Here is a 16528-nt window from a genome sequence, read left to right as displayed (position 1 = left end):
ACCACATAATCTGTCTCCTTCTTCGTACCTACCTCATCCTTCCTAAACTAGCTTGCTGCTGCTTATGCTCCAATCTATTGGAACATAAGCAATAAAGTGAGACAACGTATTTCTCCTATTTTTTGTAACATGGTCTACAATAGAAGTTACGCATCAGAAGTGACTATTAAAAAATCAGAATCTGATGTATAAATCAGAAAAGTGTCTCAGGTTTTTTGTTTGTTTGTTTTTAAATTCCTCTTTGTACTGTTACTCCCGATTGCAGCATTTGCTTCAGGAACTGCTTGTTGGAGCCTACTACCCATGGTATTTAAAATTATATAGATTAAGATGAAGTTTAGAAAAGTTAAGCTGATAATTTGGTCTCTAATCACCTAATACAAAAATCCCAGTGTTTTATAATGACATCATACATAATCATAAAGCAAAATGGAATGCCATGTATCTGTTTTGCACCATTTCCCTTTGTCTTATTAATCAGAACATATTTCTGTATCTCACTTTTTCTACTCTGTGTAGATAATTCAAATACATGTAGCCCCTTTTATAATTCATGATGTATCTCAACTTCAGGTTTTCACTATTCTGTCAGCTCATCAATAAATTCAGCATAAAATTGGTTTTCCTTATTTGTTATATTATTTTAGAGGTGTGATTGGGTCATAACTAATTCCAAGAACCCACAAGAAATTTCAGTTACGGTGCAACGGTACTTCAATCATATATACTAAAGACAAACATTTTTTTTTACATTCTCCTCTTTTTGCTCAAAATTTTTAAGGATCAAAATGTTTCTCATGAGCAAAATTTACTTCATACTTGTGTACAGAACTTATTACCTCATTGGCTGTCACTAGTGCTTTACTTCAACCTCTCGTAATAATGACTACTGCAGCCAGATCACACAGGCATATTATTTGTCCCGAACATTCCTAGGAAACAAGAGACCCTGATGTCAGTCCAGCCCAGAGAGATTTTAGGGTATCTGGGCTGGCCATCCAGACACTTTCTTACAGCTCTCATCCGAGCCCTGTTTGTGCCCAAACCCCTTACAGCACCTGTACAGACTCACATCCTTCCTCATAAATGGGGGCTGACTGTTAGCATGCAAAAATACCCAATATGTGGTTTCTAAATGAAACTGCTGTTCCAGTCTGAAAAATACACTTATTTTTCATAAATCTGTTTCTGGTGAATGTATACCCACCTCGCCCCCCAACCACGAATAGGAATATTCCTCCCAGCATAAACTCTTTGGGGTACAAACTACGCCTGCATCTATAATTGAAATTACCTAGCACACTGCAGCATTCCCCAAAACAAAATAATAATATGCAGACTGCAGAATGTGCTTCTCCAGCATAAAGCATCTGGTTTCACAGTTCATTAGAAGTTTCTTTTTCTCTTATGGCTTTGTGGATAACTTTATACACACTATTTAGAGCCAACAGTAAATTGGCATTTCCAAAGTCACAGTTTGAACACTTCTCAAAAGCTACAGCAGACGCACGTCGTGTTGGCTTTATCAACTTATGCCCCGCTCCCCTTACTCTCCTGATAGAGTTTCCTACACGCAAGAAACTGATGTTTTCAGTAAACTCGTGCGGTTTGCTTTTCACTCTACCTTTTTAACCATTTCTTTTATACCCTCCATTACAGGCTGTTCAGCTTTCTGTGCTGGGCAACGCTATTTATGCAGATGACTGAGCGATGCATTCCTGGAGTTTTATGAGTTCAGGCTTGCCTTCTCTCCTTTATTTAGGAATAAATAACATAGGGAAGCTCTAAACATGGGAATAGATCTGGTTTACCCCTTAGCTCTTAGGTATACTATGTTTCCTCCAGTCTTGGTGCTTTTAGCAGATGATCTCTCTTACTGTTAATCACGTTTTAGCAATCCCATTAGCAGCTCGCTCTCTGCAAACACAGCGGCCACCTTGCAAATGCAGACCACAGGGCTCAACGGGGTTTTGGGGAGTGATCACGGGGGTGATGTGCTATCTCCCAGTTACCTACTCACTCGTGTAACATGGCATTAATTAACTGGGGGAGGCGGGGAAGGTGTTAATTCCAGGCTGGGAGTAAGCCTCATACTCGCCGCACTGCCTCCCTCCCCGCAATCTCATATTTGCCTCTGGTAGAGCTAGAACTGATCTGAATTCTTCAAACAAATTCAAACCAGCCTTTGCAAACGTGGGGGTTTTAAACAAGGCTTTAACGCAAACCAGCTTGAAGCGTAGAAAAAAAACCCCACCGGCAGGCTGCCAGGGCTCTTCAGCCAGCCGAGGAGATGCCGAGGACCTGGACCAGCGCGGCATCAGCGCAACGTCCCCCAGCATCCCCCATCCGCCGCTCCAGAGCGGTGGCCGCGCTGCTGTCCCTGGCCATCCTACAAAACCGAGACAGGCAAATTCTTGCTCCGTGAGAACGGTTCAGAGCCTGATTTTGTCTTGGTTGTGTAGCACTACAACCTTCCCCGCTGGTTTGTCAGTGTTTTCTGACGGAGCACAGAGTCAGCTTTGTCTGATAACAAGGCTCTGTCTTCCAAAATAGTCTAGATTATTATATAAATGACTCTTCCCTTTATTTATCACTCCTCTAATTCTTGTGTGATCCGCAAGTTTTAAGAGGAAAGGGTTTTTTCCAGATCATTACTCATATCGTGGAAATGTGTTAGGCCGGGACTAGATCCCTATGAGACGCTGCTAAAAACATCCCAATTACTTTTTGCAATTAGTTTACCAGTTTTAAATCTGTTTAATATGGGCTACACTAATTTTTTATATCCTAATTTCTTGTATTGAAATGTCATGCAGTACTAAGTCAAGTATAGGATTTTAAGTATATTATGACAGCTCAGTAAGCTTTATCAGTCCCTTAGCTCAGATCTTTGCTCCCAAAGTCTGAAATCTTGGAGCTAGCTGGCTGTCAAACTTTTCGGTATATCTGTAATTTTTACCATGACCAGTGCCAAGACTCATCCTTATTTGAAAGCAGTTCAACCAGTGTCTTATATACAAATCACATGAGGGATGATTAAATAAAATAAGTTAGGATTTATCAAAATTCAAGTGTGGGGTGGGCTGTTGGTTTGGCTTGCTTTCTTTTTCACTGTTTTTGTCCTGTTTGGGTTTTCTTTAAATACACTATCCTGGCAGAAACTATTCCCTCTTGGGAAAAGACCCTTCTTCAAGAAGATAATTTAAGTTCTTTTCTTACAACAAAACCACTTCCAGTTTCAAAGGAGTCCACCTTTGAAAACAGGTGTCATCAAGCTAATAACTATTTCTGACTTAGTCAAGGGGTAGGAAGGTCCCTTTCAGGCAGATTTTTAAATGCAATTAGACATCTAAAGGTAAGATTTCTCTCTCCTAGGACTCTCTAAAGGGTTTAGGTGTTTAATTTCTTTCAACAAATTTCTAACTAGCAGGAAAGCCTTTTTGTTGTGATTTTTTTGGTTTGTCTATCACCAGATCATAGCAGCTCACAATAAAGGCCAGAGGAGGGATGAGCTGGGAACCTCAGCCCAGGCAGCTTTTCCTAACCACATCTTACTATTTTTTTCTTCCTTGTATTATTAATTACATATTAAACCTGTCCTTATCCAAGTACCAAGGATCACATAATGCTTTAACACCACCAGAGATGCTGTAGCCTGAAAGTCTGACCATCTGACAGGACGTGATTGCAAGCATCCCCTACGGGAAGGAATGGCTCTATGGCTGGGTCAGCAAATTTATATGGGAACAGGCAGTTAAAATTTACATTTTTCTATGTATTTAAATGGCTTTGTTTGAATGAATGGCTTCTAGCTTCCAGTGTTTGAGAGCTGCACATTAGTTTTGGTGGTGGTGTGTTTGTGGAGCTGCAAAAGCACAGGAACATTACAGCAACACTCAGATCCATTAATTCCATTTATGCTTATTTTTATGTATATTAAAAATGTATATGTGTGTATGTGCACATATAACAGCTTTCTATACCAGTTTCCACAGTTGTTCTGTTTTTCCCTATTTTTCTATGAGTATAGTTTGCTCAACTAAGAAAAAAAAATAAAATCACCTGATTTAACTAAGAAAGGTAGATATTTTCACCAACAGTCTGCGTGTCCGGGGGTACTGCACTAACACTAATACATGTTTCCAACGGGCAGTAAGTGTCCCCGTTCACTCCAGGTTCAGTATTTCCATGGTTCTCTTCATCTTCCACAATACTTGTGTGTGGTTTGTGGTACAGAGTCAGTTCTAGTGCCTCTAAGTGCTCAGCCAAGGATATATCATTATACTTGCAATTAGATTTGACTTTAAATCAGCAAAATGGAGATTTCTCCCAATCCCATTTACGATATTCTTGGAGAAAATAGGTATGCTTTCCAGTCTCAGCCTCCCTTATGCTCCATTATTAAACAAAATGGGCACCAGAAGCTATGCATAACTATAAAATGATTATGATTTATCTGGGTATTTTGTTCCTTTAATATATTATGCCAATTGTCCTAATTTAACTAAGTAATTCTTTTAATTTAACTTTGGGGTTAATCTTGCTTTAAGAACACTTTTTGCTGAACAGTAAGACCACACTCAGTTGATGCATTTTCTTTCTTTTTCAGACCTGAATGTAACCTTTTTAAAAAAAAACAACAAAAGTTTCTAGTATATCATGTGATCAATAGATACAAGTACCTTCATTTTTTAAATTAGTCTAAGGCTATTTTCCTTTTACTGTTGTATAAACAGGGAATTGAAGGGTAAAATAGTTAAAACTTAATGCTATAGTGCTAATGTGGCTTTTAAATCACGTCAGCAGCAATCACTGCATTATAATTAACAATTTATTGAACCAGCAATAAAATGAACATCACATTACTTCTTAAAGCAGCAGAATAAAATGGCTAATAAATAGCATAAGCCAGACAAATTGCAGAGTAATAGAAATTTTCTTAAGATTTATAGTGTGCAGAAAGATGGATGTGCTATTAGTAGGAGCTCCAATACTTGACAAAATTCTTTTGCAAAGACATAGTTACCATGCATGTCAGAGTTCACAAGTCTAAGTGGTTTATCCAAATTTCAACTCACTGCTATTACAGTGGAAAATACTCATTACAAGGTTTTGTAACTGCAAGCAATGTGTACATTTGCCAACATACAAACTGCTACTGCCAAAAAGATACTAAAATATTTTATAAACTGTCAAATAACAAGTCTGCTAGCTTAATCTGAGTCTATTTTATACTTCACAGGCGGTAAAAACTCCTGGGCCTGATCCTGAGGCCTTCACTCAGGCAAAAACTTTCCTTGGCTTCAACATTTAAAAGTTAACAGGAGTTTCTGCCTATGAAAATGGCTGGATTGGGCCCGACGTTACGAGGAAAATTCATTAGGGAAAAAACACAGATTCAGTGAAGCTGGAAGCTCAACTAAATACCTCATCTCCATCAGGGCTGAGGTTACTGACAACGAAACCGTGTTGAGTTTTAAATGTTCCTGCTGTTAAGTTGTGTTGTGATTCGTCATGTCAAAGTGTCTCTCTTATGTTCTTACTTCAACATAACAGATGCAGTTTTACATGACATGTCACAACATGGAGCATCAACTGGAAAGAGTCTAAAAGAGCTCTTTTCTTTTTTTCTTTTTTTTTTCCTTTGAAAAAAAAAAAAAGACAAAAAACCCACTCTGCTTTTCACTGAAATGTGTGGCAAGGGAACTTGCTATGCAGATTTTGTGAGCAGACAGTACATTTAGTCACTGTAAGGAAAAGACTTTCAGTCTTCAGTTTTAAATTGAAATATATCCATCAACTAACTCCTGTTCAAATTTCAGATTTATTTTACATACAAATTTTAACATGAAATCTGGAGTTAACCTCTGAGGTAATTAGCTGCTAAGACAATAGACGCTGATAAACACATGCATGTCTTTAACAATGCATTACTCTCTGAACCTTGAAGACAAATTACAATTAACTTACCAGTTAAAGGTGTTGTCAATTACATGATGAGATTACTATTTTGCCATTTTCCAAAAAAAGCAGTTCTCCTAATGATGGTGCATTTCCAAGAGACTATTGTACCGAGGAGCATCTTCCACCTATTCTGTCGGAGACCACGGGGTCAAGTTGAACGCACGCCATGACCACGCATCCATGCACACAGGAGGAAATTGCTGGCTACAACCTATAGTCATGGTGCCCATATATATTAGGTACACTAAAACAATAATAAAAAAAGCTGGACCAACACAGCTGTCTGCTTAAATGGGTAAGCACCAGTCTAGCTGCACTGAAGTCATTATTTACACTAAGTGAGACTCAGGAGTTCAGTCTCCACAGACCAAGCAGGATTTTACTAAGCCTCCATTCAACAGAGCCGTGAACAGAAGGAGGTATTTCTGCCTTTCTTAATTAACTCCTCCAACAGGGAGCCCCCAAAGAAACAACAGCATTTGCCTCCTTGAGACCTGTAAACTTTTCTCTGCCCTCCATCCCCACTGAGCGTGTTCAGCAACCACATTTCTAGCTCATCGCACACCCAGAGCTTTGGGGCACCAGGTTTTGGAGGTGGTTGAAACACGTCGCTCGAACAGCAGCAACCACGTCTCTCACCTGAAGACCCAGAGAAACCCAAATGAATCTGAATATGCCAAAGATATAGATGCAGCCTCAGGTACCAACAGGACTACTGCTCATTAAACTGATACCAGACATGCTGGGGTTTAGTTCATATGACGAAACACCACAGCACGTAATTCAGTATGTCACGTTAATATTTGTAATTTCTGCAGTGTAGTGGGGTACCGTTCTTCATTAAAAAAAAAAGAAAAAAAAGAAGAATGCATTGCCAACCCCAGCTGAAAGTTCACATATTGCAGAGTGCTTCATTCACCCAGAAAATCAGAGAAGGTACAGAGAGGCATAACTCCCTCTGGCAGTAGACAGGAATAAACCAAAGCCATAGGGATGTTTTTTTCCCTAACATTAGTTCAGCTGTAATTCATTGCTGGCAGCAGCTCTTTTCATTTGCACAAAGATACAAATTCTTCTATATCAGCTAAAAGAGCTACCAAAGCATTCAATAATCTACTGAACATTAAAAAATGCTTGATTAAGAAAGTATTTAAGTTGTAAGCCTTTCCCTTGTTTATATTTAAAGGATTTGCGATCAAGGTACATTTCGTGACACAATGAAACTGGGAATAATAATGGTAAAATGAATTAAAGGTATTTCAAAAGAAGGTCTGTTCTAATGTTTTGAGGGTAACTGTTATAAAGAACTACTGAGAAATTTGGGCAAGTCTTTTATTCCATGTCCAATCCACCCTCTCTAGTAGAATAGGTGTGTATTTGAGTAAGACCCTAAACTTTGGATGATTGTCCAACTTGAATTCAAGAAACTGTGGCTGTGTACCACAAGTAAAAACCAACATCTAGTCTTAAAGGAATGGAGGAGTGATACAAGGAATGTAAAAAAAGTTTAAAATAGAAAATACATCACAAAAAATTAAAAATTCCATAATTCCATCATATGCAATCTGTGTCTGTGTTTTACATCATGCTGAACATACGGCTTGGTAGACCAAAGTTGCTTTTTGCTGCATAGGTCTTAAAAGGAGCAAATACCAAAAAAACATGTCTGGTGCAGTTTTGCTAAAGATAGGCACTTCGGGTCAGTCAAGTTAGCTGGAAAGTCACTCCTATGAAAACAGATCTCCCTGAAATTCAGGTACTGCCTACCTTTAGCTGTACCAAACATAGCAAAACGTCAAGGTCTCTCAACACGGGAAACGTAGATCAGTGTGGAAATGAATTAATTCCTTGCATCAACTGAACCACACCAAGTTCTGCACTGTACTCAGCTTGGTTCAGGTTTTAGTGAACTACTCACAACAGCTCAGCCTTCCCTGAACTTAGAAAAATTTAAGCTTTTAGATCTGGAGGGGTACCATTTGTATATGTGTATACACACAGATGCACACACTTATTTTTTGGAGACATATATAAAGAAAAACTGGATGTATATGAAGTGTAAATACTAATTGACACAGATAACTGCATAGTCTCATCTCTGATCTGTGTACATTCTCATCACTGTCACAGCTCTTTCACCGGCTGTGCTGCTGATACCCAACTAAATCCATAGGTAGTGCCCCATTTATGCCTCAAAGTTGGGGAGAAAACGAAAAAAGAAAATCAGAAAAAATGTGGGGTGGGATATGCTTAGTTAAAAAAAAAAGCTTTGCTATACATATCTTCTATAAATATGTGCAGATACCTACAGTATTCTAGATTAAATCTAAACAACATTGTCAGCTTCTCATTTTAACAGGTCTAAGTGGCAGGTGAGAAGGAAGGGGATGGTAGTGACCTGCTCGGTAAAGAACAAGATGCTCCTCTTCACCTCTGAAGTTACATCTGGGATTGTGGCGCGCTCCTGACCTTGTACAGCAAAGAGCAAAGTGAAGGACGCTGGGGAAATTGTTTTTCCTGATTACCTCTGCAACTACAAAGGGGAACTGAGAACTCTGGGTCCATAAAAGCGATCCAAAAAGAGAGAAGGGGACAAATGTTGCTGCAAGGTGACAACCACCTGATTGCAGGTGGGTGTAAGACTTCTACACGAACTACGGGTGCACCTGGATCATTTTATTGCAGTTTGTGCACGTAGATCATAACGTACCGAGGCTGTTCAAACTCAGCCATTCTTTTAATCAAAGTCTGTTTGGAATCAGTGTATTCAGCTGAGCCTGTATGCTCCATTTCTTTGAAATATGGATCGCTGCATGCAGCCAGGGCTGCTGGTCAGCATGCAGTGGGGTAGAGCCTAGAAATTACAGGGAGTTCCCCTGCGAGGTTTGCTTTTGGGGTTTTCTTTGTTGTTGTTTGCTTCCCCCCCCAAAAAACCATGCACATAGAGACAGTAGACAGGGATCAAGGGTGAGAAAACTCAGCATCCCTGAATTAGATCCTCTTTCTTAATTCTGAGCCTTTAAAATACATTCAAGTCTCATATCCAGATTTTGGTTGAAAGCTTGCTGTTTTACATTAGCCATAATGAAAATACATGTTCATTGGATAGGTCTGAAATTAAGAGATGCCAAACATCAGAAGACTTGCAGTATAGTCAGGAGAGGCCAACAGTGTTTTCCCAAACTTATTTCCTAAACAGAAAAAGCAGCACCCTTTAGGTTATGGAAAAGGTGATAAATAAAAGCCCCAGTGGTGCATCAAAACACCAGTGCAATCCTCCTGCATCTGTGCAGGCAGTGGAAAGTATATGTAGCTGTCTAGAATTTCATAGCAAAATATATAGATAACTGCATCTGACTGCCTTTCAAGCTCTCCATTACTACATGGCAAATTTCTTTAACATATTTTTGTTGGCAAACTAGAAGGCAACATGAATTAAAGTATGCCCCAAGGCTGTTTAATCAATGGGACAGCTTCCATCTTCAGAAGATGGCATTAGAAATACTTAGGTACTTGTATAAATAAATGTGAATATGGATCACCTTTTTTGTTTGGGGGTTTTTTTTGTTTGTTTTTTTATTCCTAAATATGTTCTCTGTGCAACAAGCCACAGCTTAACAAGTTGGCAGACAGATATTGGAGGCATGAAAAGGTGCAGCAAAGGACTATATTTTAGATCATAGCTAGGAAGCCAAAAGAAATGAAGCAAAATGAGAGTTTTGTGTGAGCTTATACTAAAGAGTTTTGTTATCCTGTGATATGTTCGATAAAACTCTAACACACTATACAAACTAATAACAACAATTCCAGTGTCACAAGTGGCTTATAACAAGATTATTACGGCCACAGCCTTTAGCAGCCAACATCCACGCACAGAGCTGTCTCTTTGGCCATCGCAGTATTTATTTTTCAAGCCATTGTAGATGGTCACGGGGTGCTGTGTAGGAAAACCAAAGGAAATATAGAACTTTTGTGTCTGGTTTTCACATCGCTCGTTGTTGCCACAACTGCATGGATTGACATTGCAAACCTCAGAGAAACAGCACACGTTTTCCAAAGACCTCAGGCTCCACTATGATCAATGGGACTTTGTTGGTGAGCTCTAGAAAGCAGAGTTGATGCAAAATAATTTCCACAAAAGCAGAACACCTTGTAATTTTGCTGACAGAGAGCATTTTTCTACACATTAGCATATCCAGAAAGACCTCTTAGACTACAGACTCTCAAGCTAAATGACTGTACAGAGCATCATTTCTCCAAAGCATAGCATAACAAATATTAAAGATATCATGGAATTGTCTTATGAAGTATGCAAATCATAAAGACACACCAAAGGAGTACACTGGGGAGATGAAGGTATAAACCTCAGCTGAAGGTTTTCTAATACCCACTGTGGTAACACAAGCAGTATAATGCTAAAAAAAAAACCCCCCATGTTGAACATTTCTTATTTGGGGTTCTAAAGAGTTACAATTTCTTACCCAGTAAAGTCAAAGGCTCTACCAAAGCTGCAATTTCTAGTGAAAAAAAGTCAGAGAGTGGGATCTCCAAATTCAGCATAGATGTACTTAATTTGCTATAACTTAGCTTTCTGTTTGAAACAGCACACTGTGCCCTGACAAGTACCTCCTAAAGGGGCATACAGAGGACATTTTATCACAAAAAAAGCTATTGGATAAGTGCCTTATAAAGTCTAAGTCTCCTGTTGATCTTACTCCAGATGAAAATAAATAACTGGGGGGCGGGGGAGGAGGGGGGGGAGAGGAACTAGCAAAAATGTTTATTAAAGAAGAAGTTTGTGTTAAGAAAGCAAATTTTTATAAGATACAAGTTCACTGAGGCTTTGAAAGAAGGAGGGGATTTTTTAAGATGATCATGTGATAGATTGTCTTAGTAAGAAGTTTTAATAAATCTTATTAAATCTGCCCAAATCATTTTAAAAACTTAACCAGGACTCTCACTTTTTTTTTTTTTTAGTTTAGACAAGTCAGCTATTTCTGATGTTAGCAAGTTTTCCTTATGCTGCCATCTTGTGCCCCTGAATCTCAGCTTACTCTAAAAGAAGAAAAAAAAAAAAAAGGAAAAAAAAAGGAAAAGAAAAACCCCAACATATATATTTCTGGCCTTCACAGCTCTAAAAATACCCTTCAAAATATAAGCAGGACATACAGCGTATAAAAAAAAGTCTGCCAGTGCACACAGAGAGGTTGAAATAACAATTCAGATACTTATGAACCAACTCAATGTTAGGGGAAGGGGGAGGTTAATCTAAAATAGCATCACACTTTTGTTGTCAACTTGCAATATTTTCATTTTTAAATGCTTTTTTTGCTAATAATATTCAGTCCGACAGAACCACAGAAAAGAGCAGTGCACCACGAGGAGTCAGCAGGAGATGGCCCATCTCAAGTTAACACAAGCAAAGTTCACAAGAAAAGTTCAGCAACGCTCTGCTGTCATATAACTGCTTTTCTTTGCATTTCAGTGTTTATCCATAGCCAGCCAGATTCAAAAGTTGTTTCAATTATGTATTTCCCTTCACACTTACCTTGGCTTTCCAACTCCTAACCTATTAATTATACCGACATCCCTATTGTATCATAAAAAGCTTCACCCACCATCATATTTTAATAAGTCGTACCAGATCTTTTACTACTGCCTTATCTATTTTTCCAAAAGGAAACTATTCAACTTCACCTACTGAAAACAAAACTGCATCACTGAATTCACCTAATGCGTTTAAATAGTGGTTATAGTAATAGTTAATAGAGAGAGCTATTGAGCTATTTTGACTACGTTTCATATTTCATGGATAAGAATTTGTCTGACCAAGGTCCCCAAGGCTTTGCACAAGGGCTAGTGCTCCATTACATTGGGTGCCATAGAAATGCAACATAAAATTCAGTCCCTATTTCAAAATGCAAGAGAGGGATATGGACAGCTGGATGCGAGCCAGTAAACTGCACTGAGCCATCAGTAGTACACATGTGACTGACTTAACCTTTATTAAATTTCCCTAGACATTTCAGAAAGGTAGGAAAAGGACAGTTTTAAAGCAGAATTTGAAGGAAAACACTGAGATAACATGAAAGTTAAGGGATGATAGGACACACACAGTGCTAGTTAATTTATTATGTGCAGAAACAACATCAGGCTTTGTGTTCCCATGCTTTAGATCAATAAAAACCAAGCTGTCTTGTTTTGAGGACAGTAACAACAATGTGACCAGAGTGCTATAACATAGCATTAATAATCAGTCTGACTAGTTGCAGTAGTGCAAGTAAAAGGAAAGATGGCTCCACAGCATTACTGCCTCTTCCTCCTTCTACCTTTCTCCTATGATATTACCCTTTTCTTTCCCTGTCCTGGAAGAAATTATATAAAATCTGTAACTCGTATGAAAGAAATTTTTTTTTTTTTTTTTTTTTAGCTAAACTATGGGAATTTAATCTTGCCCTCTACATTCCATCAGTGTGCCAAAAATTCGAGACAACTTCCTTTTTTCCTGTTTAAGTTCCCCCTTTGAAGAACAGGCACACGCATGCTCCTCACTGTCCACCTTGCATAACTTCTTCACTCAAAAAAAACCCCTAAAAATCTCCCAAATCCCCCATGCTGAGAACCTCTACCAGATGATTTTTGAAAGCCTACAAGGGTGGAGAACCTCAGAGAAGAGCCTGCATGCACCTGATGCCACCATCGAGGTGGTGACAACACTTGCAGAATTGCACGGGCTCCATCGGCAGCTAGTTACACCTTGAACAGTCAGCTGCTGTGATTTTTGCTCAGCAGTTCAACCAGTTGGACACCCACCTGGCAGGCCACCCACCCAGGCTAGCTTTTATGTACTGGGTTTCCCATCTCCAGGTTGCTAGAAAGCTGGCCTATGTGTTTTGGGGTTGATCATAACAGTTGTGCAGAATACGAAGCCCATACTTAGCCCTTGCTACATAAAGGGTGGACAAGTTTCCACAACCCTTCCCTGTGCTCCTGACAAATGCCAGGAAATAAAGACGATTTTTCTATCAATGCCTACACTTGCATATCCTGTTGAATGTCTATCAGGAAATACTCTTTAAGAAAAATTAAGTACAGAAAAAGATGCTACAAGATACCCTCATTTCCAAATGAAATTTGGAAAGAAATGCCCAAAGTGGACACAGAGCTACAAAGTTTTCCCAGACCCGCTGATACTACAAAGAAACTGGAAAGGATAACATTCTTCCCTCTACTCCTATCTCTGACCTTCATAGTACAGACTTTTGGTACAGAATAAAGCTAAATCAAAGGAGCTAAGAAAGAAATTCTTTTGCAGACGGTACAGGTGCCTCGAGCACTACCCTTCCTGAAACAGATTTTACTCCACCGTAAATTCACAACTTTTGCACTTGCTTGAAAAGCTGACAGAAATAGCTTAATATTTGCTAGCATAAACCAGTTTATTAGGAATATAAAGAATATGTATTGGTTCTGGGCCCCAGTTATTGTACAATAATATCAGACTGCTAAATCTAATCCATAGTTCACACCCGAGAAGCGTAAGGCAAGATGTCTTGTTCTAGCCAAGCATGAATAAAGTCACCGGGGAAACATACCCAAACCAACAGAACTTCAAATCATTTTCCCGATTGCCTATACGCACATATGACACAAAAGGAAAAAAAATTGCCTTGGATTGGCAATATTATTACTTATATTAATTTAAACTATTGAACAGCACATCTAGTGTCAAAAGCATGAAATGTGGTGTTTACTTCTCATAGGATTTCACAGGAGCTTATACTGGAAAAGTGACTTGCAAAGCGTGGTGAGTTTTCATTTAGTCAACTTCAGTTCAGATAACTACATCAGGAGAGCATTACGCACACTGAAATGGACTACAACACACATAAAAAAAGAATTCGGCAAAATTATTCACTGTACATAAGAAGAACCCAGATTTCATAAGTGACAAAAGGAATAGCAAACACTGATACCCATTCGGCACTACAGGTGCAGAACATCCTTAAAAAAGAAAAACAAATTGCAAAAAAATAAAGGCAACATTAGCCTCATTTATAACCCTGCTTATACCTACCTCTGTGGGTGCATAAAAGAGGACATATCATGAAATCCAACCCAGCCAGCATACTAATCCCATGCCTTAACGCAGACAGAACACCGTGGGTACAGTGGCTAGCTTAAAAGCAATAGCCTAAATGCCTCCCTGGCAGGACTAAGTTAGTTCAGCAGGTGAAACCAATACTGCTTCCAGGTGGTGGTAGTGGTGGTGGTGCCTTCTGGGTGCCTAAATAAAGAATGACAGGAAAAAAAAACCTGGTGTAAGCAATAAAGAGATGGGGGATCAGAAAGCCACTATGTTTCAGAAATTTTTGTTTAATGATATTTCACAATAAGGCCAGATGTTGCTCACCCTTATCAAAGAACACAGGCCAATTGCTACATCTGAGATTCAGGATTTTTATCTATTTTAATTAACTGTCTGCATTACTTTCTGTTTATTGGGTATACCACATTGAAAGTTAAATTTTTTAAAGAAATGAAGCATCAGCTCTTGGAGATGGACAATTCCTGCAGTGGTTTCATACTTAACAGCCAATGCACAGGTCAGCAAGCTGGGAACCACCAGTTAAACCATTCCTCTGTGCTTGTTCACGGTGTTCCCGTGCAAGGGACGGCTTTATGGAAGCAAAGGAAGGAGTAGAGGTGGGTTCTGCAAAGGCAGAGATGAGTCATTCCCTTCCTATGGCCTTCGCCCCACCACAGGGAAACAGAGGGTTGGGTTTTGTTTTTTTTTTCTTTTAAGAGGAATACAAAACTGGGAGGGAGAAGTCATTCAGCAATCATCCAGAGAGCACAGGGGGCTTCTAGGTGAACTGCAGAGCCCTCCTAAAACCGCCTTCAAATGAAACGACATTTCGTATGCAACCAGCAGGGTTATATCACGCTAAAAAGTCACCATTTCTTCAGATGGACAGAGCCGTGGAGCCCGAGCAGCGTGGCGATTTGGGGATAATTACAGGACCTCCTGAACCACAGCCAGACCTAGACGCCCGGCAGGTTGGGGACGGGGTCCTGCGTCAGGCTGGCCTCTGAGCTGTGAAGATAAACGCCCTGAGTCAGCCGCCACTAAATAAAGATGGGACTCCACTGATTTAAGTGGACGTCGGGCTGGAAAATATGTCACTACGTGCCCAGATACAGCTTTGGCGCAGTCCAGAAAGGTTTCAGGGTCTGCGCTACAGGCACCTCCTCCGGCTCCTCTTACGGAGCTGCAGCATCCGACACGGCCATCCATCCTGCAACGCATTTGGGAACGAACTTATTCTTCGGGAGGGTATCTGTGAGCATTTTAATTCTGTTAAGACCAAAATAATGCTAAACAAGGATAATAGTCACAAAAAGCTCCCCCTCCCAAAAGAGTCCTAGAAATCCTAATTTACTGACTGGTAGCTAGTTTCACTAAATAGAAATACAGTAATTTAATAATCTTAGCATAGCAGTTTTCAGTAAGGAAAATTAACTAATTCATTATCGCTTATAATTTGCTGAGGCATAGCTGCCATATTTGTAAAATCAGCAGGTTCAGAAAAAAGCAAGTTTTTAATGAATGTTCTTTTTTTTCCTTCCTAGATACATAAATGATACAATTACTTAGCTCCCTCTAGTGCCAATTTCTAAAATAAATTTCCCACTAATGACTGTATTCACCAATGTAATCATAGGAGCAAATTAAAAATTCACTTGGCAATAATTAACTAGTGAACTCTCAAAGGATTTAGTAAATTGCCATGAACTAAAGCAGAATTCAACTAGTGTCACAATTACAAAGAAAGGTCAAATGTAGGCTTTTTGCAATAACAAAAATATGACATCAATGTTCAGACATTGTGTAGTTTGAACAATCGAGGCACACATGCCAATAAAGAATAGCAGTCAGGGAGCAGTGATAGCAAATGCAGTAGCTCTATCATTCCTCTGACATTTCCAATGCCATTATTAAAGTTGCATTCATTTTTTGTCATTTGCAGTCTTCATTTCTAAGGCTCTGTAATTTGGCTTCCGAAAGATACTCCAGGCTGAAATAGCAGGCACAAACCTAAAAATACATTCTTTAATCTTAAATAGTAAAAAACGTCCCTTTGTTTGTTCTGGGTTTTAAAAATCAGCACAAAACAGTTTCATACGCAGTTGCCCTGTTCTCCGATTCTTCCCTTGGCATGTTCTTTTGGCCAGAGAAGATGCTGAGCTAGAGCAAACTTTGGAATAACACCATATAAGTACTCTAAAATAATTAATAAAAATAATAATAGACACTGGTAGTAATAACAACACACAGGCATGCAGTACATCCAGAGGACTGCTTGTGCTCATCCAGATGTTGGAGGAAAGAGGCACCACGGGGGAAGGAGGGGTCCTTAACTTGTATTACTGGTATGGCTCCTATGAGTAACACTATAAATAAAAATAACCATAAACACAGCCATATGAAACAGTTTATTTGTAAGAATATTTGGGTTTTTCTTATAATTGTGGCGTGCTTGTTCTATGCCCCATTTCTAGA

General features: G+C 39.2%; 2 long non-coding RNA genes across 3 annotated transcripts in view; both read right to left on the bottom strand.

Moving 5' to 3' along the window:
* Positions 1-14245, bottom strand: part of LOC138685031 (uncharacterized) — a 60879-nt gene extending 46634 nt beyond the window's left edge. Inside the window, exon 1 of the long non-coding RNA XR_011324262.1 lies at positions 14042-14245. This is a non-coding gene — a long non-coding RNA (uncharacterized lncRNA). The remainder of the gene's footprint in view (positions 1-14041) is intronic.
* Positions 14246-14950: 705 nt separating this feature from the next.
* The window catches only part of LOC138685030 (uncharacterized), a 34330-nt gene continuing 32752 nt past the window's right edge, over positions 14951-16528 (bottom strand). For both annotated transcript variants that reach the window (XR_011324261.1, XR_011324260.1), the window contains one exon: positions 14951-15322. This is a non-coding gene — a long non-coding RNA (uncharacterized lncRNA). The remainder of the gene's footprint in view (positions 15323-16528) is intronic.

Source organism: Haliaeetus albicilla, chromosome 4, assembly GCF_947461875.1.
Source record: "Haliaeetus albicilla chromosome 4, bHalAlb1.1, whole genome shotgun sequence".
Lineage (NCBI taxonomy): Eukaryota > Metazoa > Chordata > Aves > Accipitriformes > Accipitridae > Haliaeetus > Haliaeetus albicilla.
This window is presented reverse-complemented; position numbering and strand designations above follow the sequence as displayed.